This window comes from Chamaea fasciata, unplaced genomic scaffold (assembly GCF_029207755.1).
Source record: "Chamaea fasciata isolate MVZ Bird 193981 ecotype frontalis unplaced genomic scaffold, bChaFas1.0.hap1 SCAF_7, whole genome shotgun sequence".
Taxonomy (NCBI): Eukaryota; Metazoa; Chordata; class Aves; order Passeriformes; family Sylviidae; genus Chamaea; species Chamaea fasciata.
Genome location: NW_027094092.1, coordinates 51786256 through 51811883, shown reverse-complemented (window position 1 = coordinate 51811883; position 25628 = coordinate 51786256). Strand labels below are relative to the sequence as shown.

The 25628-nt window shown below is 37.5% G+C and overlaps 1 long non-coding RNA gene across 2 annotated transcripts in view; it reads left to right on the top strand.

The window, feature by feature from the left end:
• The window catches only part of LOC136291821 (uncharacterized), a 53476-nt gene extending 31844 nt beyond the window's left edge, over nucleotides 1–21632 (top strand). For both annotated transcript variants that reach the window (XR_010721751.1, XR_010721752.1), the window contains exons 3-5: nucleotides 13236–13366; nucleotides 20140–20308; nucleotides 20509–21632. This is a non-coding gene — a long non-coding RNA (uncharacterized lncRNA). The remainder of the gene's footprint in view (nucleotides 1–13235; nucleotides 13367–20139; nucleotides 20309–20508) is intronic.
• The last annotated feature ends 3996 nt before the right edge of the window (nucleotides 21633–25628 follow it).

Below are 25628 nucleotides of genomic sequence, written 5' to 3'. Positions count from 1 at the left end.
GGTTATGAAATAAATGTATTTCATTATTGAAATTCGCTCATTTTGCAATGAAAGACTCTCCGAATCTGTTTCCTAAATGGTTTAACTGAACATTAGAAACGATGCTGCCAAATACCGACTGATTCAATACATGATGAGTTTCAAATTCCTCTTGTACATGGGGAATGTGATATAGAACAATGACCTCAATTTTCAGCTGTGTCCTCAGATTCACCTCCTTTTTGGCTGTCTCTTTTTCTTTTTCAGAATCTTATTAGTTTTTTAAGTCCTGAGGGTCTTACGAGGGCACTAATATTTAATAATTAGACGCTTTATCTCTGATGGCTCTTCTAGTGACATCTTTTGCAACTAAAAAGTGTTTAATAGAATGTAATTAGAAGCTCTGATCCTTAGACCTTGACCTGTCTAGACCTTGTATACAACTAAGTGACTAGACAGCCCTTAACACTCATTAGGAGTTATCTGCACCCCACTTTACAAAGCTATGTGAGGAAACTGTTTAGATTTAGCCTCAAGCCACCTGCTTCATAATCTGTTGCTGTGCACTCAGTTGATCCCTCTGTCCTTACAGTAACTGGAAAGCTACCAATGATTTAATTTTAAAGCAAATATTCTAATTCTGGAAGCATAGGATAGAAACCTGGTTGCTGTATTTGACAGCATGAGATCTCCAGAAAGCATGTAAATAGGAGAATTGTTTTGATGTTGTGGAGAAACATTTGCATTTTAGAATGAAAGAGAAACATCCAAAGATAGTTAAGGAAGTTAGCAAAACGTGTTGTGATAGGGTATATTCTTCTGGGATATATTTAATAAGGCTCATTTTACAGGTAATATATTTGTCTTCATAATTCTGGAAGCCCCTTTTATCTTTAAAGCAAATTAACTCTTTTTGTTACTGTTTTGTTTTTTTTTTAATTAAAAAATTCTATATATGCAATTCTGTGAAGCAGTATTTCTATTCTGAGCAGTATTTCTATTTGGCATGCCACCAAGAAACACAGGGAGCAGGTTTCTTTCTTCTCTGTTAATTTTTGAATGTATATATGCCTATATCATCAAATATTCTTAAATATCTTCTACCTAGCCCATATACCTATTCTGTCTCTTTGTACTTTTTTCTCACTTCAGTTTCACTCTAATTGCATAGACTAGTTACTGTCTGAGTTTTTACTCAGACTTTGGAGACCATTGCCATTTCACTTCTAGGGTTTTTTAAACGTAAATGTGAAAAATCATGTAACAAAGGAAAGGAAAAATAAAATTCTTAGGTTTTCTTTGATAAATTTTCAGTGGGTTAGGAAAAGGATCCAAATACCTCCTTAATACATTTGATCTTGATCCTTTCTGGAAATGATTATATGTAACCAAATGCATCCATATACAGAAGACAGATTTTTAAAAAGAAAGTGTCCAAGTGATCTTGTTAATGCTGATACAACATTTAAATTATTTGTCTTTTGAAAAGGGTTCTGTTTTGAGATGTTAGTTGCAAATAGAGGAAATGAAGTGTTGATGTAGTAAGGAAAAATTTACCATGTCTGGAGAGTTCTAAAGCAAAACATCTGGATCAATTTGTTTACAAAGTCCCTGTAGATAAAAAGCACAGTCTCTCCAAAGGATCAGTTTGTGCCCTTTCTGAAGAATCATAAAAAAAAAAAAAAGGAAAATTTGCTATCATCATACACAGAAAGCTCCAGGGAATTTGTTAGTAGGGAATCCAAAGATAGTTTGAAATCCTGTTTCGTAGGAGATCAGTTAGTTACTGAAAATGTGGTGTGATTGTGTGATATTAATTTAGTCTGGCCTTCCCTATTTTTCTGCTTCCCCTACACCCTTCATTGTAAAAAAAAAAAGAAAAAAAAAATTTTAGAAGCCAAGAGTAAGTACAGCATGTTAGAGGTATGGCAGAACAGGATGTGGAATAGAAATGAAACCTTTGGTTTTATATGGACATGAACATCCTCTCATAATTGAAGTTTTTTGAAGATCCATCTCTTGGTGCAATTGAATTTAGTGGGAGGTAACCCCTGACATAGACATAAATAGTTGAAACTTCTGCTTGAAATGTTCTTTAGCAAAAAAACCAAGAACTTTTCAAGTGTCACAACCTGGAAGAGCACAGGATGCTCTTTGTTGATATTTCTCCTGCTATTGACAGGTATTTTTGGGTCCTCCTTTAAGAAATGTAGCCACAGCAGTCAATATCATGTTAGTGAAGCTTGCAATGACTTTATCAATAGGTTAAATTACAGTAATGATTTATTTAGAATGTTGGTATGGTTTCCTCATGGGACTATAGATGTTCTGCAGGGTCTTTGAAAGTCTTTTGTTATATTTAGTACAAGCAGCACTTTAGCTGTGTTAGGAGTTAGTTGGTGCTGGAGGTCTGTACCAAATACTTGGTGTTTTCAAGAGCTGCTTCATGCACTTTGCTGTTTTATGGTTTTTTTTTCAGATATTCTCTTCATTTACAGGAATTTTCATGGAAAGTGAGGCTGAGCCACGACAGATAAAGACTGAATGGGTATTTCCCCCTAAGAGGACACTTTTTATAGATCTTGTATATTACCTTGATATTTTTTTTTTCTCTTCCAAGTTTACCTTTTATGTGTGCTTTTAGTTAAAACATTGAAATTTAATTTTGTGGTTAGAGATTTGGCATGCTCACCCACTTCTGTTACTTTCTTGAAAAGGTCAGAAACACGGGCTGATAATGTCTATGTAGCCAACCTTTCTCAGCTCCAAGGGGCATGTCTCTCCTAGTATTATGCCTTTTCTGCCGTTGAGAGAAGCAAAACCTCCATCCCTCCTGGGGGATGTTTTACTTGGAGTGTTAAACGAATGAAACAACCATGTAGAAGAAGAATGGCCCTAGGACAGAACATGGGTCTCATTCCATCCTAAGTTTAGTCATGAATCTGAAGGTTGTGGTTCAGAGCCGTTTAAATTCAATTTCAGCTCAGCATCGGCATCCACAAAGCCCAGCTGAGAGTCCCGTTGTTGTTGACAGTATACTGAGCTCATGAAAACAAACAGGATCATTATATAAATCAAAAGATGAAAGTAGAACCCACATCTTCCAGCTTGAATACTAAAAGTCTGCCAGGAAGAATAAAAGATACTTCCTGTGAGGGTGATGAGTTGAAAACCTTTCGAGTTTTCTTGTTTTACATAGTAAAGAGAAGGGGAGAATCACCTTATTAAACCCTATGTATATGGATGTTTTATCATTCTAAAAGTTTTATTTGATAATAGCAACCTGTCCCTAATATTTTAATTAATTTTATGACACCAACCCTGAGAAGTGATGCTGGTTATCTCCATCTTGGGGTTCTGAAAGGATGAAAGACAGTATTTTTGTTTCCCAAGAAAACACAGCAAAGTCATTATACTTGCCTGGACTAGACGTCCTGCTGTTTCTAGATCATGCAGTATTTATTTAATCCTGTGTTCCCTTGCAGAAGGATTTTGCATGTGTTTTCATGCAGATGCTGAGTAATCTCTCAGTAGTGTGGAAAACATTGCAAAGAGTTTTGTGCAGTGTTTGTGTTTCTTGGTGTGGGCAAGCAGCGTGTGCATATAACTGGTTAATTAGGTGTCTTTATGCATTTGTTGATAGCAGTTAGGCAATAGATTTTATGATCTAACAACAGTAGGGTCTCAGAAGTCACTACATGTTATTTTATTATAAAGTGGTTTAAGCACTCAAACCAGTGTTTTAGGTTTACTTTACAAATGTGTTTTCTTTCATAGTTCGTTTCAAACCAGAAAAACAATTTAATACATTCTTTATTTTGTTGTTAGTGAAATAATCTCATGTTCTTTTGATAATTGCTGGAGAAATTAATGGAGTTTTTGGAAAAGGTTTTATGATATGTTAGAATTTAGAGTGAAATCCAAAAAAGCACTTAGGTGCACAAAGAAAAACTTAGGCAGAATCTGGATATCCAAATCCAAGGGAGTGATTCAAATGCTCTGTGCAGAGACCCAGAGACTGCACTGCTGAGGCTTCTTATGTTGCTAAGAGCCCAGTGCTCTGCTAATTCTCGTTCTCCTCAGAGTTGTGTCTGTAGCACAGAGGATGCAGTGTCATGCAAGGGTGGCAATACAAGAGGTATGAGAAAATGAGCTGCTGTAGCTAATGAGGTGTAGAAGACCTGATACAACCAGCTTGTCATAGTTGTGCTCTTACAGACCTGGGATGCTAGAGAACATGTGCAGTCCACAGAGAATTAGAATTTGGTGCTGCTACACCTGAATGCAGTTACTACTGTTTTATTTCAAATTGCAGAGGCTTGTGCTTCTGTTGATGCAAGATCTATTTCAGCCTTAATGAAAATGAAAATGTGATAGAAGGAGAATTTGAAGGAAGAAATGAGTAAATGTTTCATTTTCTACCTTCCCATAGTCAAGAATCCACAAATAAATTAAAATTCATTAATTAGGTTACTTGCAATTTCTAGAGACATACTGTTTTTATGCATTAGCAGCGGGAAGATGCTTAAAAATGGTATATGGAGGTTAGAAACAATAGCAATAGTGTTTCTAAACTGCACTGAGGTTCAAGTTTTGTGTTTTAATTCTAAATGCTGCTAGTTTAAATTTTACCTATCCACTTGGGGAACCATCTTGGCCAGGCTCCACTCATATATAGAGTTTCATTCCACCCTGTAATAGTTTCCACAAAATTCTAAGTGGTGTGGTACTTTATATTCACATCTTTAGTGTTCCAGACAAGGAACTATATATTTTTGTTTATTGCAGATTGATTTATAGTTTAAAAAAATAATCTAAATTAATCTATATGTTGGCTGGTAGCAAAAATGTAAGAAAAACTGGTGACATCATTGTTCTTTAACTGGTAAGCTATTCCTTCTGCTGTAAAGTGGATAGTTTGGAACATCCCTGAATCAGATGAAAAATCCTACAAGATTTCTAAGTGGAAATGGGCAAAATATTAATCGAAAACTGATTAACTTAAAATAATTTTTTTAGACCCATAAGATGAGCAAGTGGTAAGACTAGAGGATTCATAAGGCAGCTGACAGAAATCAAACCTGTCTGATTTCATGTGTTCTAAGTACATTTAACTGACTATCAGGTGTTGCTTTCAGAACATGACAAAATACAGGTGGTTCATGGCCTTCTGTGAGCAGCTTTATACATTGTATTTTCTGCCTCCAAATGTCTGAAGACCAGATGAAATCTGTTTCTTCCAGAGAGGCCAAGATTTTCTAGGGTTTTCACTGCTTGTGGTGATTTATGGCATGGGCCCAAGTGCATTTTTTGGATGGGAGCAATCCCTGCTCGATGTTAGGAATTACACATTATGTCTCAGTGATGTGTTGATTGCATCTCATTCATATGTGAGAAAGTGGTTAATTATTTTACTCAAGTGTCTTCTTGGAATTGTGTTAACTCATGTGCATGAAGTTTGGCTGTGAGCTGCAAAGAGATCACGGATTGGTGAAAATGTGAGTGTGACCCTCTGCACAGTGGAGCCTCCATCACACTTTTGCTTTTCATTAGTAGAGCTGGGGGAGCAGGATCTGGTGGAGCTGAGCAACTGGTGCAGATGACAGCCCAGTCAGGTGTAGAAAAGGACTTGAATGTATAGACCAACATCATTTGAACAGGAAGTCCTAGGGAATTTGTTACAGAAAATTATTCCAAAGAGGTTCCTTTTGATAAATTGCCTCAGGTTAATTTTCTGCACAAATTCTCAGGCAAGTCTGTGCATGACAAATCATACCAGAAGTTGCTATCTCAGGGGTTAATCAGGAAGATTTACCTTTAAATTTGTACTCTACTGTAATCCAAATTAGCTTCTCTGTGTAGGTCAGTCTTCACATCTGTCAAGATGTTGGAATTTCCTTTTCTAGTTATTCTTAAAAAAACCCAAAAATGTATTAGTGAGCATAGTTATTCACTCTGCCCGCCATCCTAGGCAACTTGAAATTGTCACTAGATGGCAATTTCTGCTTTTAATACAGATTACATGGTACCCAAAGTTTTGAATAAATTACACTGACTCTTAAATTAACTGGCACTGGAAGTCAGTGGCAGCATTGTAATGAACTGTTGCTAGGTCATTTACAGTCAGGGAGCAGCCATATAGTTTTTACGTGCACTTGCCGGTCTATTGACATGGAAATTGGTTTGACACACTTGGCCTATGTTAGCTGTGGAAATTCTAGACTGAAGCAAATTTCTACTCTTCCCAAATGCCACAGGAAAACCTGCACTAATCTGGGAATCCCATTCTATATTATAGACCTCCATGTACTTTGGAGCACAAAACGAGAACATATCGTGCTCTGTTAAAGTATTTAAGTTGCTCTTTAATTGATGTCTTCACTGCATTCCAGATGCAGAAGAGAGGAATTTGAAGATGGTTTACTTGAGCTAAAATTTGCATGTTGAATTGAGCAAAATATTCAAAGGACAATATAGTTCAATATCTTTTCTCTTTTCCAGTTAATTTAGAGTGAAGTGATAGGCAGAGTTCTTCTTCTGTCATGTTAATTTAGGGAATAGAACAGGTTTACTTTCATAAATTACCTTCCCAGATCTCCAAAACATGTATTATTCCATGGGAATTAGAAGAGAGTTCTTCTATGTGCAAGAGAATGTCTAAGACTAACAGTGATCTTGTTTTGGAACACTGCTGGGAGTCTATGGATTTCAAGGAAACACTTGAGGACAGCAGCACATACTCATAGCTTTCTCCCACCTGCCCTCCCACTCCTTGACAAATACCTAAATCTGTCATACTCAGTGCATTTTACTCCTCATCTGTAAATGCTTTTAGGCAGAAAACCATGGATGTTTTTTACCAAATCCTGAAGATTGGGGTTGAATTTTGGGTTCACTTAATGTTCCTTTAAAAAAATTTAGAGAAAACAAAACGGTAATTAAACCATCTGCATTAAGCACTGTTGATAAGTCAGAAAAGAACTGGGAGTAGCAGAGCCTAGAACTTTTAATAAAAATTCTTTATTTATAAAAATAAGGACAGAAAACATTGCAATGATGCTTTTTACAAATCATTGTTTGTAGAATATAATTCCTGTGAATTACTATGGATTAAAAATCTGCTTTAATGTTATTTTGGGCATGTTTGAAATCACACCTCCTCCCTTTGTTCTATTTTTTTCTGACAGATAAGCAGCAAGGTGACTACATTTTGAAGTCATTCTTTTACTGATATAAAAATAATATTTTACATTACTGTGTCTTGTTCCTTACCCCCGAGGATCTCAATGTGTATTAGATATAATATTGTGTCTGTAGCAAGTGGTTTGCTTCCTAAGGATAAATATCCACTTGTGAGGCAAATGCAGCAACACATCACAGTTTATTTGAGGGGTCTATTCTAAGGCCCAAGGGGAATTTCTTTTGGTAAGAAGGGCAGAATTTCTTATGCAACTGAATTTGAGCATGAACTTGAGGATACAAGAGAGGCAAGGGTCTGACACCCAGCCTCCTTCTGTCACATGCAATGTGACATATTCACCAACATGCCATTTGCTATGCAGACGAAGTTAGCTGTGTTGATTGTTTGACGCAGAAGTTGGAAGGTGTCAGGTGCTGCTTTTTTAGCTTTTTAAGAAATAAAATGTGAACTCTTTCTTTACTTTGGCTAAAGTAGGCACAGGGTAGAAGAGTGGTAAGCTTCGTAGTTCAGCCAGTTTCTGCTAATCAGCAGGATAACAGATGTGCTGATAGCATCACATGTGCACTGTCTATCTTAACTGCTGATTAAAATGGTTTAGATAAAATCCCCTCTGTCAGGACATGTATCCAGTACTGAATGAGCTGTTGAGTGTGTACAGCACGTCAAAGTGCTAAGGATAGAGCATTTTCTACAATCCAGGTAGAATCATGTCAACCAAGACTGTATTGGGCTCAGTAGTCCTCCTGAAGGGTTTCGATGTTAAATCAATCATGTATAATGAGTGGAGATCTAGTGTGATGTGAATTTAGGTTCCTCTGAGTGATTGGCAGGGAGGCTATGAGCTGCAATAGTCTTGCTCTTGTGGAACAGAAAACTCCATGACTAATAGCAAGGCTTTGGATTCTGTGAATGCGAGGGCTGAAAATTCCCAGGAAGCAATTTGTTTGTCTTCAGAAAGAGTACATGCTAAGCAAGGGTTCTGGCTCTATTTGTATTGATTATGTAATAACAGGTTGTACCATCAGCAGTGGTCTATCATGCTGCTTGCTTCTCTCATATATTTCTTCTGCTAAACTTCCTTTTGGGTTTCAGTTTAGATTTGAGGTAATGGATGTTTCAAGTGAAAAATGAGCCCTGATTTTCTTCCGGTCTCTCTTATATTTTCTTGAAGTGTCTTTCTTCTATTTGATGGGTGGACAACAGCATTTTCAACAGATGTTTTTCACAGGCTATTGCATAATTATTTTTCAAGTGGCTTCTAAAAGCAGATGTTTCCATGTCTTTGATCTTTCTCCTCCTGACACTTTAACACAAACAGCAGATTCCACTGCTGCTGCCCTTTAGGTCCAGTGAAAGAAAATACCATAGCAGTGATGTTGATTTTTTTCAGCCTATTTGGCAATAATAAACATGTACAGGCACAATTCTCCTCCCTTTCCCCCTTGTCACTAGAATTGCTTACAGATACTATCTCAGGCTTTCTCTTTTAGAAATGTTGCCTTTCTCCATGACCTTTGTCCAAAATTTAGTGTTTGATCTTTATTTTATTCTACAGCTTTGTTTCTAGTGACATCCTGAGTGTGCAACTGTGACTCTTTTACTCTCTGGAGCTTTGGTGTATAACTTTTTACCTCATACCAAGGTAGATCACAACATCACTGTGGCATCTCCATTGCTGTGAAGACCTATTGATATGGTTTTTTTTTTTCCTCAAATGTCCTAATTTTATTTTCCTCTTGTGAATAAACATTTAACAACTGGACTTTTCCATTGTTTGCAGAAATAATCCTGCTTTCTTGTAAACCATTTTGTAAAAGGACTTCCTAATTTGACTACTTGTTCCTCAAAGACTAAGGGAATGCAGCTAAGAATGAAATAAAGGGCAGGCCCAGACAAGTTTCATCCAGCCATAATTTATCATTACAAAAGATGAACTCTAGCTGTTAGTCTAAAATTATGATAAATGCTTGAATCAAGAAAACAAAAACTTTCTAGGAAATCTACTCTGTATCTCAATTTTTTGCCTCCAGCACGTAGAACATCATCTGATGATGTCACATTACAGCTACCTGATTGTTTCTATGAAAATGAAAAATGTAGTGTCTTTCCTATATCAAGATGAGTGAGTTGGCCTTTTTGATGTACCCCGTATCTTTTAGTAGCTGGCCCACTTTCCCCCTGGTCTTCCTTTAGCTGCCACAGTACTTGTAGAGGCTTTTCTTGTTCCCTTTCCCATCCTCCAGCTGTTGGTGGGCTTTGGCTTTCCTAATCCAATCTCTGTATGATTAAACTTTTGTATTCTTCCTAGGTCCACCTCCCTCTCTTTCTACATCTTGTATACTTTCTCTTTGTGTATGAGTTTTTTCAGGAGCACCCCTTTCATCCATTCAGGCTTCCTGCCACCTTTGCTTGAGCCCCTGCACGTGGGCATAGACAGTTTTGGAGCATAGATGAGGATCTTTGAAAATTAACCCTCTGTCCCAGACCTCTCTTTGCTCTAGGACTCTCCCATAGGATTCTTCCTGAACTGTTTCTGAATCAGGCCAAATCTGCTTTTCTGAAGTCTAATTGTTGTGGTTCTGCTTCTTGCCTGGTTCTCTCTCCTCAGGATCCTGAATTCCATCTCATGGTCACTGCAATCAAGTCAACCAACCCTGAGGACTCTGACCACTTCTGTATTTACTCCTTCTGTTTGTGGCACTGGGAGGACAGCTTGAGTGAATGACAGGAGTTTACTGATATCAGGAATCTTTGAGCCTTCTTATTTTTCTCTTTCCCAATGAAAAGTTTGAAGCTCCATGAGATCTCTTTCTTTTCTTTACTGGGCTGGTGATTATCTTAGTGTTTTAATTTCCTGGCAAAGTTAGTGATCACTTCTCCAACTAAAACAAGTTTTATCAGTTTTATTATGACATAAAATTCTGATGGAGAATGAATTTGTATTTGACTTTTCATGTTGTTTTTCTTTTCGCTGAACTATTTATCCTGTATCTCATTGTTTTTCCTGCTGTGTAATAAGTCCTGATGACCACAGAACGGTGGAACATGACAGAACATGTAACAAATGAAGATGCTCTTTGTTTCAATTTTTCTGTTCTCCAGGTATCTATTGCATTATCTACTCATTAAGATGTTCTACTTTATCTGGTCTTTCTCATCTGTTTTTTCAGGCTCAAATTTCTTTCTGAAGTGCTGCTAGGCATTCTTAAGCCAAAAAAAAGAGGCATGTTTACTTCAGCAAGTAGAGATATAAATGTGGTCTTGCAAAAAGAACCAACTGGTCAGCCTTGTAAAACCATGGGAAACTTTCTTGCTGATTACAGAAAATGAAAGAAAAAGGTTTTCTAATTGTAGTATATTTGTTAACTATGTGGAACAGTCTAACCCTAATCCCAGCTATACAAAAAAACCAAAAAAACCCAAACAAACAAACAAACAAACAAACAAAAAAAAAAAAAAAAAAAAAGAGGGGAAAAAAAAAGCCAAAAAAAAGCTAGTGGCTGCTACAGTGTAGTATTTCCTTCTTTTCCAAAGCACAATCCAACTTTTTCTTGAATTAATGTACACAAGTCACTTTAACTGCTGGCTGCAAAACTTTTGGCAGTTCGTTTGATATTTTAAGCAATCTTCGTATAAAAAATTGTCTGAATTGTTTATTGGTTTGTTCTCCTGCCCAGAGTTTATTCCATAATCTCTTATTTTGAAAACAACTGTACTTACAGGGATGCTATTAGGTAGTCTGGGCCTTGCATTGAAAGGTTGTGGTTAGTGGGAAGGAGATTCATAGAAGTTGGTATCATTAGACACATGTTTATCAACAGTTGAATAAAATAAATGAGGCAATTCCACCTAAGTATTCCCATGTAGTATTCTTATTATGCAGTATGACAATGATTTAAGTTTTCACAATGAAATCTTTTTTGGTTTTTAAAATTCTTGGGAATATAGAGTCACGGAGAAATAAATGACTTGTTAATTACTCCGCACTGAATGTAGGATGGAAAGGGACCTAACTGAGTATTAGATGAGGTTGATGATGGTTATGACTATTTCTGCTGATTCTTTTTCCACTTTCAATGTGTGGGTTGTGTTGCTAAGGTAGGTAGGAATTTTTGGACTCTCATAATTGCACAGTCATGGAATTTAGTAGTAAGCTGGTGTCAAGACGGTATACAAGGGTGTAAGCAACACTTTTATTTGCTTAAGAGTATACTTAGATTAACCTTGGTTTTGTATTTGCTTGAGAGGGAGGGCAGTAGATGGAGTGCATTGCCATTTTTGAATCTGACCTGGCTCTGGCTGAAGTCAGGATGCCTCACTGTGCAAAACCCCCTCTGTCTTTGAAGAATTTTATTTGCCATCTAAAAGCGCTGATACTTAAAGACTGGATAAGGCCCTTAGTGCCATGGTTTAGTTGATAAGGTGGTGGTGATAGGTCAGAGGTTGGACTTGATGAACTCCAAAGTCTTTTCCAACCTGACTGCTTCTTTGATTCTGTGATTTTTTTTTTTTTTTTTTTTTGTCTGGGATAAATAGCTCTGTGGAATAGGTTTAATTAGTTCAGATGCAGCATTTCACTGGTATTTCTGCATAGTGCTATAGTTTTTGGGAAGGGAAGATGTGAAATAATTTTTTTTAGTCATCAGAGAATCCAAGCAGGATATTTATTCCTCATAGCCATAAGACTAAATCTGTATGAATGATCCAGCTTTGTTCCAAGGCAATAAATAACACATGCTGCTAAAAATAACCAGCCATTTCCCCCAATTGTTTAAAAAGGGGAGAAAGGTTTTATTGAAGGGGCAATTAAAATTCCAAAACAAAACACTTAAAAAACTCAGGAAATTGCAAAATGAACCTTCTTGCTTCTCTGTGTACTTTCATTAAGGTTTTAGCTGCATGTTATTTAACTAAGTTAACGATTTCAGATTGTCTGGACTTTATGTAGCACCTTTAGAGAATTTTAAAGAAAGTGAGGTTCATAATAATTAGTAATTGATAACTCACTGAAGATAGGTGAGAAAAATGGAAAATGTGGTGACTAGGTTTAGAAAGGAGGGGAAAGAAACGTTAGAAAGAACAGACTGATCAGTATAAATACAATTTCCCTCTAAATGCTGGAGAAATTGCAAACAACCTCAATTTAAACACATAGAATACACAGAGAACAACACTTAATGTATGAAGAACAGTCAGTAACAAATTATATCAGTTGTCTGTTTTGAGCCAATCCACAACAGGGGAGCAGACCTTGGATACAGAAGAATTAGCAAGTCTATGTAGATTTTAGTAAGATCTTTGGTATTGCTTCATATAGCATTCTAATGAGAATCAAGGCAAAAATTAACCTACTGTGGAGTGGGTGCAAAAGAGGCTTATTAATTGTATCTGAATAGTACTTTTTAGTAATTCTTTGATGTATTGGATGAGTATCTGTTCAGACCTACCAGTATTCAAGGTTTTAAGCCGTGTCCTTTATGATGGTATTGAATTGACTAATAAAATTTGCAGTTGCCACTAACTCTATATGCACTAAAGAAAATACTTAGAATTCAAAAATACATTTAGAAATGAAGTTAAATATTTTTTGACAGACAAGTAGAAGTTATTGCACTTAGCCAGAAATAATCAACCATGTAAATGCAGAATGGACAACCCAAGTAGAAACTTAGAAAAATACTAAGGTAACAGTGGGTCTGAAGCTGAATGTCAGTTGGCAAGACAATTTTTAAGGAGAGAGCTGAATTTTTTTGGGTTGATTAACCTAAGGAAGAGAGGACCAAAGAGAGGACGTAATGAGAGAAGAACTAAAAGGACTGTATTAGTTGTGTAACAAGAAAGGTCTGATTAGAAGTACGGAAAACAGTTTTAATGACAAGGGAGGAGAAGTGCTGGAACAGATTACTTACTGTTAGCTTGGAGCATCCATCAACAGATGAGACAAACAGCTGTTAGGAATGACATGGTTATAACTGAGTCTGCTGTACTGTGGGATGGGGGAAATGGATAACCTCTGGAGTGAATCTGTGTTTCTGTTTATGAAATTTTCCTGCAGAATTCTTATTAGAAAAAAGAGTTGCAAGTGGAGCACTTGTGATTCCTGCCTTCTGCACACTAAGAATTTTTACTGCAGTATATGGAATCTCCACGAGTAGAAACACAGTGGCAGTTCACTTCATTTAGCAGGTAACCTTTTTACTACATTCACTCAAATATCATTCATATTGTGTGGTGTGGGTTTGGCCCAAAATTCATCAACAGGCAGAATGGGTTAATAGAAAGGGCAGGCAACCAGTTTTCCTTGAGTTGCCACTGACTGTTTTGGTAATCCAGTTTAAATCCCTTGGGGTCCATTTGGATTTTTTCCCCGTCTTTTTTAATACATTTTTTTCTGTATTTTTTTCTGCATTTTTCTCCCCCTACATGATTCAAGGTCTTGCTTGATGGAAACATTGGTAGAAAGGGATTATGCCACTGTGGGTGTTTGTGTAGCACCTTGAATTACAGGGCTTGAGCTTAACTGAATATTCAGTATGCTACTGTAACCCAAGTAGTAAGCCACAATAAGAGATGTTGAAGACCACAAGTCTTCCTGTTGACTTCAGTGGAAGTAATTGAATCAGGCCTTGAATGAATGAAGGGGGATCTTAAAAGGATATTCTTGGTCAGTTGTCTCTCCAAACATCTTCACATGCTTGTGCCATCTTATTCTCCTGTTCCCATTTGCTTGTGTGAGCTGTCATCTTACTCTGATTTGATGTGTCCCTGCTGTAGCATTTTGAAATACAGAATGCATGAAATATGCCTTTCATAAGAGCATGAATTTTAGTTTTGTGCAGACATGTCTGTGGTCAAAATCTGATATTCTCTGTCTAGTCTTATAGTTCAGAGGCCACTCTTTCAACTTATCTAGGAAAGCATATTTTCCTAGAGAAGTGGCTTGTACATGAGGTATATAGAGAATGGAATATTTTAAAAATCATGAGTAACTCTTACAAAAATGTTAGGCTAATAGCACAAGTCATAGCATTCTACATTTCAGAATCTATTTTTTACTTTTTCTGTCATTTAAAGCCAGTATTTCTTTAAGTTTTACATAATGTATTTTTTTCATTGGGAAAAAAAATCAGAGTCTAGCTAATGGTGAGACAGCTTAAAAATAATTGTAACTAGGAACTGGGCCATGATTAAAATTGTTCAGCTGTTCGTTTTATTGTTTGTTCCCAAAACCTTAAATGCACTCTCTGAGAACAATAACAACAGTTAGCATGTAACTCCGTATGGGCCAATTCATGCAGTCTTCTCTCAGCCCTTTCTTCCTGCAAAAAAACCTCCTGTTTAGGGGACTTTGTAAGGAATTCAGGGCTGGAACCATCTCTTCTAACTATTTCATAATAATAACACAGAAACTACCAAGGAGTAAGGAGAAAAAAAAGCATAAAGAAGAAACAAAACAAAGTCTACCTTACCAGCATAATTGGATTTGAGGGAGTGAATAGAACAGAACAGACTGTGATATCCCCTTTGAATAGTATCTGCATCTTTTTCAGCCTCTGTGAACTGTGTGGGATATTTGCTATTGGGTTTCCTACAGGAGGGATGAATCCCTGCAATGAGGGTTATAGTGGTAGAAACTGTAAACAAAAATATACAGAAAAAAAGATGATGGTCATCTGCTACAGTAAAACAAACTGGTTTCATGAGGAAGAAATCATATTTGCTGTTGGTTGACTTTAGCTGAGTTGTGGAAGGTGGCAGTTTCTTCAGGCACTGGCTGGTTGACCTTCTTGGTTGATTGATTTGGTCTCTTTGAATCTACAGTAGCTAGGCACTTTTGTTGATAAAAATTGACTATCCTCCTACACATATGAAATCTTGGTCTGTGTTTCCACATGCAGAAAAAACTTTTAAGACTGATGGTGAAATGCAGGGAATGGTAACTTGTGGCTGAGCTCAGAAGTGATGAGCCACAATTAGGGTGGGATTCTCAAAACTCCATTGCTCTTCAACAGCTGCTGGAAAATAGAGTCATGCAGGTACCCATGAAAGCTGCACCCAGAGTGCCAATTTATAGCCAGCTAGAGTATATACAAAGACTATATAGTTCACAATGCCTTTCCACTATGAAACATCTTATGACATCATTAATATTTTGATTTCACTGAATTTCAGCTGGGTTACCAAGTGTGTATGTGATGCACAGTTGGGTCTGTTTATTACTTAATTTAGGAAGAGCTACTGTAGGCATAATTTGAGCCTTTTCTCTCAAGAGAAGTATTGAAACCTCATTCACGTTTTAGGATGAGTAAGGATGTGGTGTCACTCACAGCAGGAACCTCATTTAGAGCCCATTGATGTCACTGGAAACACTTCCCTTTGCCTCAGTGGGCTATGGACCAGGAATATGCAAGAGTAAGAGAACTAAGGATTCTGCTGACTGTATAATATAGTATATGCTGTAGAGTTTTACTAAAATAAACACATTTACTTAGCCAAAATACTTAATGTTTAATTTAAAAGGCATAATATAAAAAGAATGGTTTTTGCTTTACTGATGTTTTAAGATTTAATTTAATGTAACATAGTGAAAAAGACACCAAATATTCTAGTTTTGTTTCATTAGAACCAGATGGTCCATGAAAGACTTTTGGCTAAATTAGAGTTGGGAAAGCTTATAAACTCTGACAAGTCTGAAAATGTGCTCAAAATTGCTATATCAGATGATATGCCCAGTTTTATAAAGTGAAATTCTTTGGCTATTTTACTAACATCCTGGTAAGGTGTTGTACAATTTAGGCAATTACAAGAAACTCTTTTGGATGCTACTGTCCTTATTGTTCTGCTTTGGAATTGGAAAAACAACAAAATTGCTCTAATGCAAGCGAAATATCCGAGAAAACATCATAGGGATGTTGTTAGTGGAGGAACTAATGAGGAAAAAGAATTGTTGTTACTCATCATCGATTTTTTTTTAATATGATGAGACAAATTTGTTTGTCTCAGAAAGTTAACCCCTACCACCTCCCCCTGCAACAAAATGCCCCAGCCCAAAACCTCATGCCCTTCATCCTGAGAGAACAATAAATTTTTTCTCTTTATCCTAACAGCACTGCTGGTATGGTAAATATACATTCTCAGCTGACAATGATCAGACAGAATATTAATTCCAGAATGAAATATTAAAGGAGTAATGACCATCAGGAATGACACATGCAATTTGAATTTACTTCAGTATTGTTTTACTGCAGTCCTGTGGTAGTCCTTCTGTGTCCTGGAAGGTATCTTTTGTGTTCTGATGAGTGGAAAGCAGAGGTAGTTTTGATGAGGTGGACAGGTAGGAACTGAAAAAAAAATGCTCTGGAGAAATACATGTAACCTGAAGTGTATTTCCTCTTGGCTAATAGAAATTGAGAGAAAAACAAATGCCCACAAGGGGTTACTAGGGTTCAACTCTGTTTGAGGTCGGAGGTAACTTTTATGGCATTCTGCCCTGACTTATATAACAGGTTGCCCATTGCAACCAGTAATCTGCAATTGAATCAGAGCATATCAAGTGTCTTTGGTTGCTACTCTTAAAGGTCTTGATTATATTATACAATAGTTTCATACCTTGGGCATTAGGAATGGATTTTCAACACTTTTTTCCTGTGATTTCCTACTAATCCTTCTCAGGTGAGAACTTCTTGCCTCCGCTGTTTTAGTGGTTTCATTGTTCTAAGTAAGCTGTTTTCATGCAGGAGGCAAATGGGATCAGGTTTTCTGGGTAGGTAGGTCTTAATTTCAGTACTGAAACATGGTTTTTCTCTACGTTTTGCAAATACAGATCAAACTGATTTCAATAGGGCTACTTACCGAGTAAGGGCTGGGATGGAAAGTCCTTTTAGGAAGTCAAACTACCTTTAAAAGAAAACTCATTTTGCAACCATGGCAATGTGAGGGCTACAGTAGGTAGCACAAATGCTCAATTCAGCAGCACTGTATCTCTGAACAAGTCAAAGTTGTAATTGTTTTATGATATTTAGTTTCTTTCTAACTTCTTACGCAAACCCCTGGTAGCTTTGCTCGCCTGATTTTTTTTCCCCATGCACCTGTATATGTATACATATACATTTATATATAGGTGTCTGTGCAAACACATATTTTGAATATGTCTGATAGGGGTTGTGAATTTATATCACTGATTTGCACAACAAAGTCAGGTGGGTATATATAGCCCAGCAAATATTGACAAGTCTTTTGGTCTCCTGTAGTTTCACAGTAGGGTGCTACCTTAGGATTTTCTTTGCTTTTAATCTGTCTGGGCTTAGGACATTCCTTTTCCTTTGAACATTAAGGTCTAGTGAATCTGGCAACCCTGACTTCATACATTGTAATTGACAATTTTCATCTATTAGGGAGTTTAAATGAAAAGTTTTATTGCCTCTACATGCTCAACCAGACCCTTTCAGAATTAAAGATAATGAAAAAAACCTTAATAATCACTAAAAGGCATGACTCGCACAATTCTCTATACAAAATCATAGAATTGTTTTGGCTTTGCCTTATTAGGCATTAGCACTAATTTGGAAGATAACTTGTATCTTAGTGAGATTTTTGAAAAACTACTCTGTCTATCAAGTTTGTCAGAGAACTTGAAGCAAGAAAAACTTAATGTGACTTTGGGTTAATATTTCTCAAGAGTGCCTATGTCATAAAACCCAAGACATTCATTTGCATAATTTGGCCTTGGGGTACAGGGAGGAGTGGGGAATAGACAGAGGGAAATGTACTGGGGGAGGAGTAGAAATTTTGATCAGAGAGACTGTCAGAACCTTGTGAATTTGCACAAAACTGTACGTCTTAAAAAAAATTAAGCGGAAAGAATCTTGACTCAGATGTCTATAACCGTTTCTTAATCTGTGACCTGCAATCTGTCCTTTTAGAAAATACAGATTCTTCAAACTTCACATTGTAAAATCACTGTGGAAATAACAGCTTAGGCAAAGATTTAACTTTGGAACAAGCAATGAGTTTATATTAAAAGATACCTGATTGTTGCTCCACTGAATGAATTATGCATCCAGACAAGTCCTGCAAAAGATGAAATCCTTCCCTTTAGAACTGATGTGTGCCTTTGCATCATGCCCAAAATATCTGGCACCACTGGTGCCAGAATAGGGACCTAGCGGAGATACTGTGTTCTACTTTCCTCCCTGGCTTCTGCTCTTGCTTTAGAGAGTAATGAAGGAAATTCTGGTCAATCTCTTCTCCCAGGATATCAACTCAGTGCTGCAGGTCTCTGTGGTTCCAACATAAAACCAGACACTGCTCAACTAATTTTAAGCTTAAGTGTTTTTGCTGGACCATGTGCTGTGAAGTGGCCCGTGCACGTGGAGCAGCTCTTGGAAGTCTGTCAGCCAGTACCCGCTCTAAAGGTATTGACCTATACAAGGAAACTCAGATGCTGTAGAATGCCAAACACTCATTAGTCTTCCTGATAACAACCTTGGGCAAACACAAATGACTGTATACACTATGCTGAGCTGTGTAATTACTTGTATTTGTTTTAAAGGAGATGTCAGAACAAGCATCTTGTGGCTTCAAAGTACTTTGGTTGTAAATATGAAAGAGAATATTAAAAATGTCTTAAAAAACAACTTGTGAAGTAGGTAGAGACCATTTTTTCTTCTTCCCCACTCACCTTATAGCTTCCTCTGCAATATAAATAAAATTAGAACTGGTGGTCTGGCAACTCTGACAGTTGTAAGAAACAGTTACTGCAGAAGAGAAGCAAATAACATAATGATTTACTTGTGGCCCCATTGGGAATTTTACATTTTGCCCTTAGGTCAGGAGATATTTGAAAGCTGATGCTACACACACCTGCGTTTTGGTCCTAGAACTAGCAGATAAAACACATGGTAAATACTGAAACCCCAAACAGAATAAGCTGTTTTGAGAGTTTAGGTTTGAGTCTAGGAAGTCAGAGTCTAGGAAAAGGGAGAAGAAAATACAGATTTTTTAATGATTGCTTTAAAGTTATTTTGCATGTCAGCTCACAATGAGATTCTGTAGTGCTGCATAGGAAGAAGGAGTATATTGTAATTTCAAAGCAAATTAGAGAAATATCCAATAGTCCCTCAAACTGTTTGAATCCATTTAGTACCAAGGAGTGAAGAAGCCAGACAAATCCATGGTAGTGTTTTAGACTGTATGACTCAGTTGAAGGCTACTTCATAGGTGCTTAAGGCCACACATGAAGTAGTAAATGCAAAGCCCCGTGAATGGGCAGCCATGCGCACCCTTGCAGGCAAAAGAAAAGTGCAATTTATTGGAAACTTATTAGCCAGCATGGCCATACTAACCAGGAATTGTCAGGATGATGTGAGCAGAAATTCTTGTTCTATTTTTCATTAGGTGACAAGGTGACATCATGCAGTGTGTACTATCTCTGGTGTTGACTTTGTGCCTTGGAGAAGCTGTTGGAGAAGAGCACATGGAGGAATTTTTGCGCCACTGCATTCATTTGGATTGGGAAGCTCAGTTCATGTGTTCAAGTCGTAGCTTCTAAGGGCAGAAGGGAGCACAGTCAGCACTTCCCAGTCCTGGTGTAGCACAAAATTTTGAAGAATCATTGCAGCTCCTGCAATCTGTTATGTGACTCTGCAATAGCTCCTATGCCAATGCGTAGCCACAGACAGGATGGTTTTAACATGAATCAAGCCAGCCAGCCAGCCAGATATTTTGAGGCACATAATGTAATTATTGATATGAAAATCAAAACAAGGTACCATATAAAGGCAGTCACTGTTAGATCATTGCAGACGGGACCATCAGTCTTGTTGCTGTAACAAACTCTGTATTCATTATTTTAGCTCAGGATATTTTTTTCTTTGCCTGAATTGGCTGTTCTCTTAATGAATATTGCAAATCATAACCCAAATTATATGCCTTGGGCTGTCTTGATTTTTGATTTGCAGTGAAGGTTTCAGGAGCTTGAGTTGTGCCCCGGCAAAACATTTCCTGATGGAGGAAACATGCCATGGAGGGCTGCAGAATTCTGTGTGACCAAGCAGTGAATCAGACCTCTGGTACAGAGTAATCTCCATGCTGTGTTTGGACTTCACTCTGGACTCTCCTTCACCGGAGGTAGTGCTGATTTTGATAGTGTTTTCATAAAGACTTGAAGTGTTTCAATGAAGAGATTGAAGCTTTTACTGCTAATGATGTATGTCAACTCTGTTAGTGTCATAAATGGAAAATTTTGGGGGAAGAAGTGAAAACATCCTGAAATTTTGTTTGCAAGTTGATATAAAATAGACTTATTTTACTTACTTTTTTCTCTCCAGGTGATGTGTTTTACCTTTTGAAAGATTATGGATTAACTTCTGGTTGAAAACCAAAGCAAAATAGAAGAAAAATCAGAAGGGAATCATCAAATCAGAAGGGAATCATCATCATGTCTGTTAAAAGCTACTGAGAAACATTGTTTTTTTTTTTAGTTGAGATATTTCTATTTTTCAGTTAAATCATATGCTTTATACATATTTGACCTTTGTGCAAAAAAGCCACAAGGTTTTATTGACTGTCACAAGTTGCAATAAAAATGGAGTTCCAGTAAAACAAATATGAAGAATTTTAAAGACAAATTAATTAGTTCAGAATCCAATTTTGTCTGCACCATAATGTGTAGCAAACATATATGTCCCATGGCAATTGGGAATAATATGCAGACACCTGTTAACATCTGTTTTCTGTGTACCATTTACTCTCCAAGCGGGACAACCTCATTGTCACATTGACCTTAAACTAAAGTCAGTCATGAAATAAGAACAGTGAGTCACAATAATTGCTTGGATCAAGCTAAGGACCAAAAGCTCTTGGAGCTGTTCACCTTCAGGGCGTGCTTTATAGCCTAGCTTCTTGAACAGATATCTAGGGAGAATTGGGATGGGTTGGCCTCTCTGAGATGGGGAGATGTTGTGCAATAGGATCTTCTTGCTGGCTGGTTCTTTCATGTGGGTGGAGTTTTGTTGTTCTTGTTTTTATTGTTATGGATTGTGAGATGGGGAATTGTTTTTCCATTAGCAAAGGCAAAACAACTGCTTTCAGTGTAGAGTGACCTTTTTGATTATGTACATGAACCACAGACAAAAAGAACACAATAAAATACTCCATGGGCAAACATAGTGAGCTTGACTCATCACTATGTCACTCCAGTTCTGTACCAGATCAGTTCAACCGAACAAAGATGGAACTTTACCATCCATACTATCTGAAGCAAAGGGGTCTCATTCTGCCCCAGACCAAAATGCTGATTTGTAGAGAATGAGCACTGCTCACTCTTTGTAAAGAGAGAATTATTATCCATGGGGATCTACAATGTGAAGAAAAGCTTGACCCAGAATACTGAGGTGGAGGATGTTTATCATGTTGTACGTGCATCAGATACACAATATGATGTATCCTGACATGGTGTGTTTTATGAGGAATGTTCTGAACAATTTGACTAAATAAAAAGATCAGTAGAAGTTGCAATTTCTAGTTCACAATGACCTCCACAATATCAGAGAAGATGTCAGCACTTTGACTGTTTTACAGAAAATACTTGCATCTATGTCAGTTCTAGGAAACTGGCCTTCTAATGAGTAGTGGCTGACATAACACATATGTCACACTTATCCTTGTTAGGATGTTTTGAGGCTTTCCTTTGAGTAGCTCCCTACCACAGAAATAAATTGTCTCGTCATAGAGAGCAGCAGATGAACAACAACATGTGAGAAGAGGATTTATGGTTGTGGCTGCTTTCCTGGCTGCCGTAGGTGCCCTGCACTGCAGTTCCATGGTGCCTCCTAGAGGCGCTGGGTCCAGGCGGGAAGGCCGGGAGCTGCGCTATCGCTGGTGTGTGGGGACAGCCCGCAGTGCCAGCTGTGTGTTTACCAGCGTGTTGGCCGATTTCTCCCGCAGCTGTTGTGACTTGAGACTATTTGATTCGTTTAATGCAACGGAAATGTTCGGTTCTTGGCCTCTGAACTACTGTAGCGTGTCTGCTAAAACGAGATAGTGCTCTATGGTTTCTGGCTTGCCTTTATTCCCTCACTGTGGATGCTGTGCTAATAGCTACACCTTCCAGGTGTAAAAAAAGGAATCCTTGCTTTCCAGGACGTGGCAAATCTATGTGAGAAGTATGCAATTCTGTCAAGGACAATCGCAGAGCAGCATGTTGATTGGCAGACTTGACTGCATTGTAAACACTTTTAATCTCCAGCCAAGTTGATGGCTTGCAAAGCCCAGACAAATTTGTTTCAGATAACTGATTCCAGTAGGCTGTACTCCTGAAAACAAAGAAAATTGTACACTGACTATGCAAACCATGGCTATTCTTACAATCTCTAGATAGATGCTTGTTGGAAACCTTTTCACCCATGTCGACACTGGGTTACTTCCAGTAGTATAGAAAAGAATGTAGAATACAGATTTAACAGAGGATAGAAAAGGATGAGTTTGGATATTCAACTTACCACTTCTTTTGGCACTTGGAATCCAGATGGTATATTTCTGGCATCTGCATTCTCCAGGCTTTTTTCTCTGTAACTTGCCTCATTCAAAGTGGTTAGGACTGATATTACGTTTCACTTATGTGACATTTGTACAGACCATTAAACATTTCTGAGATGGGTTAAATCATTTCAGTGTGCTGCAAGGTTTTCAAATACTTTCAGAGAATGACCCATTTCTCAACAGAAAATCTTCCTGATGGACACATCCCTTCTGTTTGCAGCTGCTTACATCATTGCTTCCCATCTGTGATCCTGTTGTCCATTTGCAATCACATTGTCTCCCTGTTCAATGGGGAATGTCGGATAGGACTACTAGGGGAAGCAGAAATATTTAATATATCTTCCAGCAGTCTTTACTGTGACAAGTGTTTTATTCTTTCTGGTCAGAGGCTAGTCATTCTGGATAATGCTACAGCTGATTTGGCCAAACCAATGAACTTAAAATAGTTCACCATGCAGTTCCTGCTCACGCTTCTATGCTCCTTTCTTCCTGTGTGTCTTGACTCATTGTACCCACTCATGATCTGAGCTCCTGTGGTAAATCTTGTCTCTTTTTTTGTTTTCCTTATGGTTCTGGTATTGGGATAAGATGTTTTTTTTCTTGTCTGTCCAGAATCAGAAGAGGCATCTGGACCTTTATCAGGCAATTAAGCAGAAGTGCAAAGCAGAAGCAAAATCAGTGTAACTGGACAGCTGTAATGTGTAATGGGAATTCTTCAGCTCATCAGAACTGATCCTTGATGAGTGGTAGTTGTAGTAATAACAAGGATATAGTACTAGGTAAAATATCAGAAAATATGAAATGCAGGGGTTTATCTCGGTGTTGCCTTGCTTGCTATCTTCTTGGATCAGGATGAGAAGGGTGCATGTGTGTGACACTACAACTTTCTGTTAAGAAGTCTTGAGGCATTATAGCATGGATTGGATAGGCTTAAAAAAATATTATTATTATTTTAACATTTAAATGGAGGTTTGACCTGGAGTAGAAGGAAACAGATGGTGTCTGATGGAAAAGCTTTGACCCTGATGGTGATATTGTATTTGGCAAGAGACCAATTCTGTCTAGGTTTGTGTGGATGTACCAGACTGTTTTTTTTTCTTCAATGAAATCATCAATTGTCACTGAGACTGAAGGGAAGACTAGATAAACCTCTGCATTGTCTCTGAAAAAATAATTCTATTGATCATATAAGTTGACATCCAATTTTGTGCAGGCAGACAGTGTGGCAAAGCGGAAACAAATGGGCAAGAAAGACTGTATATTGGGTGAAAATAGAGACCAAATGCAGACTGTTTCATATATATGAGCAAAACTCAAAGACTGTTGGGAATGTGTAGTGCATCAAAGCTGGCTGTGTGTGAAACCAGATGGGTTTGTAGCTGAAACAGTTCTATTTCTGAGGATATCGAAAATCTGCCTTGACTGAGTTCAACCTACTCCCCAGGGGTGTTCCTCAAGCAATTCTAGGTCTTGGGACAACCTCAGGATTCCCCTGGAGCAGCTTGCTGCTGAACAATGAAATGCACTTACTTTTCTAAGACAGAATGTTGTTGACATTTCCTTCTTGCTGCAAACTTGAAGGTCCCATGTTTTGACTTCTGTTTAGAATGAAGATTTGTTTGGAAATGTGGGAAGTTCCTCACTATAGAGCAGAATGTCCAAGTTTTTATCAGCTGTTGCAGAACACTGGTGCACTCTGGAAATGGAGACCTTATGCTAGATCAATACCTTCAGTGCAAGAGAGAAATATCATTAAATCACTTAAGCAGACCATCTCACAGATTCTCCTTGCTCTTCCTTGACAAATGACTGCATTTTTAAAAACGTTGGTATTTTTTCCTTTCCTAAGGCATGTTAATGATCATACAATTATTATCTTTTCATGGTATCTCAAGCTGAAACAAAGTGTCTGAAAGATCTGCAGGGTCAAGTCAGAATTATGCCCTGAATTGTGTTTTGTGATCCCTAATTTATAACGAAGTGTTGAATGGTAGATTAACTAATGGGAGTCATTCATTCTGTAATAGAAGCGTTCTTCTTATTCTCAGATAGGACGATTTTAAGAATAGTCATTTGTATCATTCCCCTTACTCTTGGAGAAGGCTTGAACTAATAATAAGAAATGTTGGTTGGGCATTAATTTTTTTTTTTTATTCTTTGAAATTGGATTGAGAATGACATTTCAAAATTGGATTGAGGATGGCAAACTTTTTATGCTGAAGTGTGTCTGAAGTTGAGAGTGGCAGGTATAGACTAACACCTATGAGACACCTGTAGCAGCAGCCTAAGGACAGGTGGAATCTATTCCTTTACTGAGCCTCTGCAGATGTACTTTTGCTGTGAGACTGCTGGTGATGTACTCTTGGTCTCCAAACTGGAATTTTCTATTGTTTCTCCAAACTTCACAGTGCTGGTTTTGGAGAACTGAACATTAAATCATCTGCAGTCAGCTGACTGACGCATCATGTGTTAATTAAATCACTTTAGTCAACAATCCTTATGAACAAATTCCATTTCTAAATTTTCTATTTAGGAAATGTTGTCCATGTAATTTCAGATATTTCACTCAGAGATAGTTTCTTCTTTATATGTCCAATTGCAGATTTATCTGTGATAAAAATTGTATTACTAGCATCCAATATCAGTATCTGGCATGTTTTAGATTCCACCATTGAGGCTGTTGGCATGAAAAAAAGCAAGCAAACAAAAAACCCAACAAAAAACTGTTAAGAAAGAGTTAAGAAAGAGAAAAATAATCTCAAACAAGAGAATGTGCATTTAGGCTATTTATGGTGCAGTTATGCCCTTTTAGAAAGAATCGATCTGTTTTTCTCTCTATGAAACAAAGTGATGAGGCATATCTGGGACTTTTGTTAACAGAACTTGAACAGGTAAAAGCTCTGTGTTT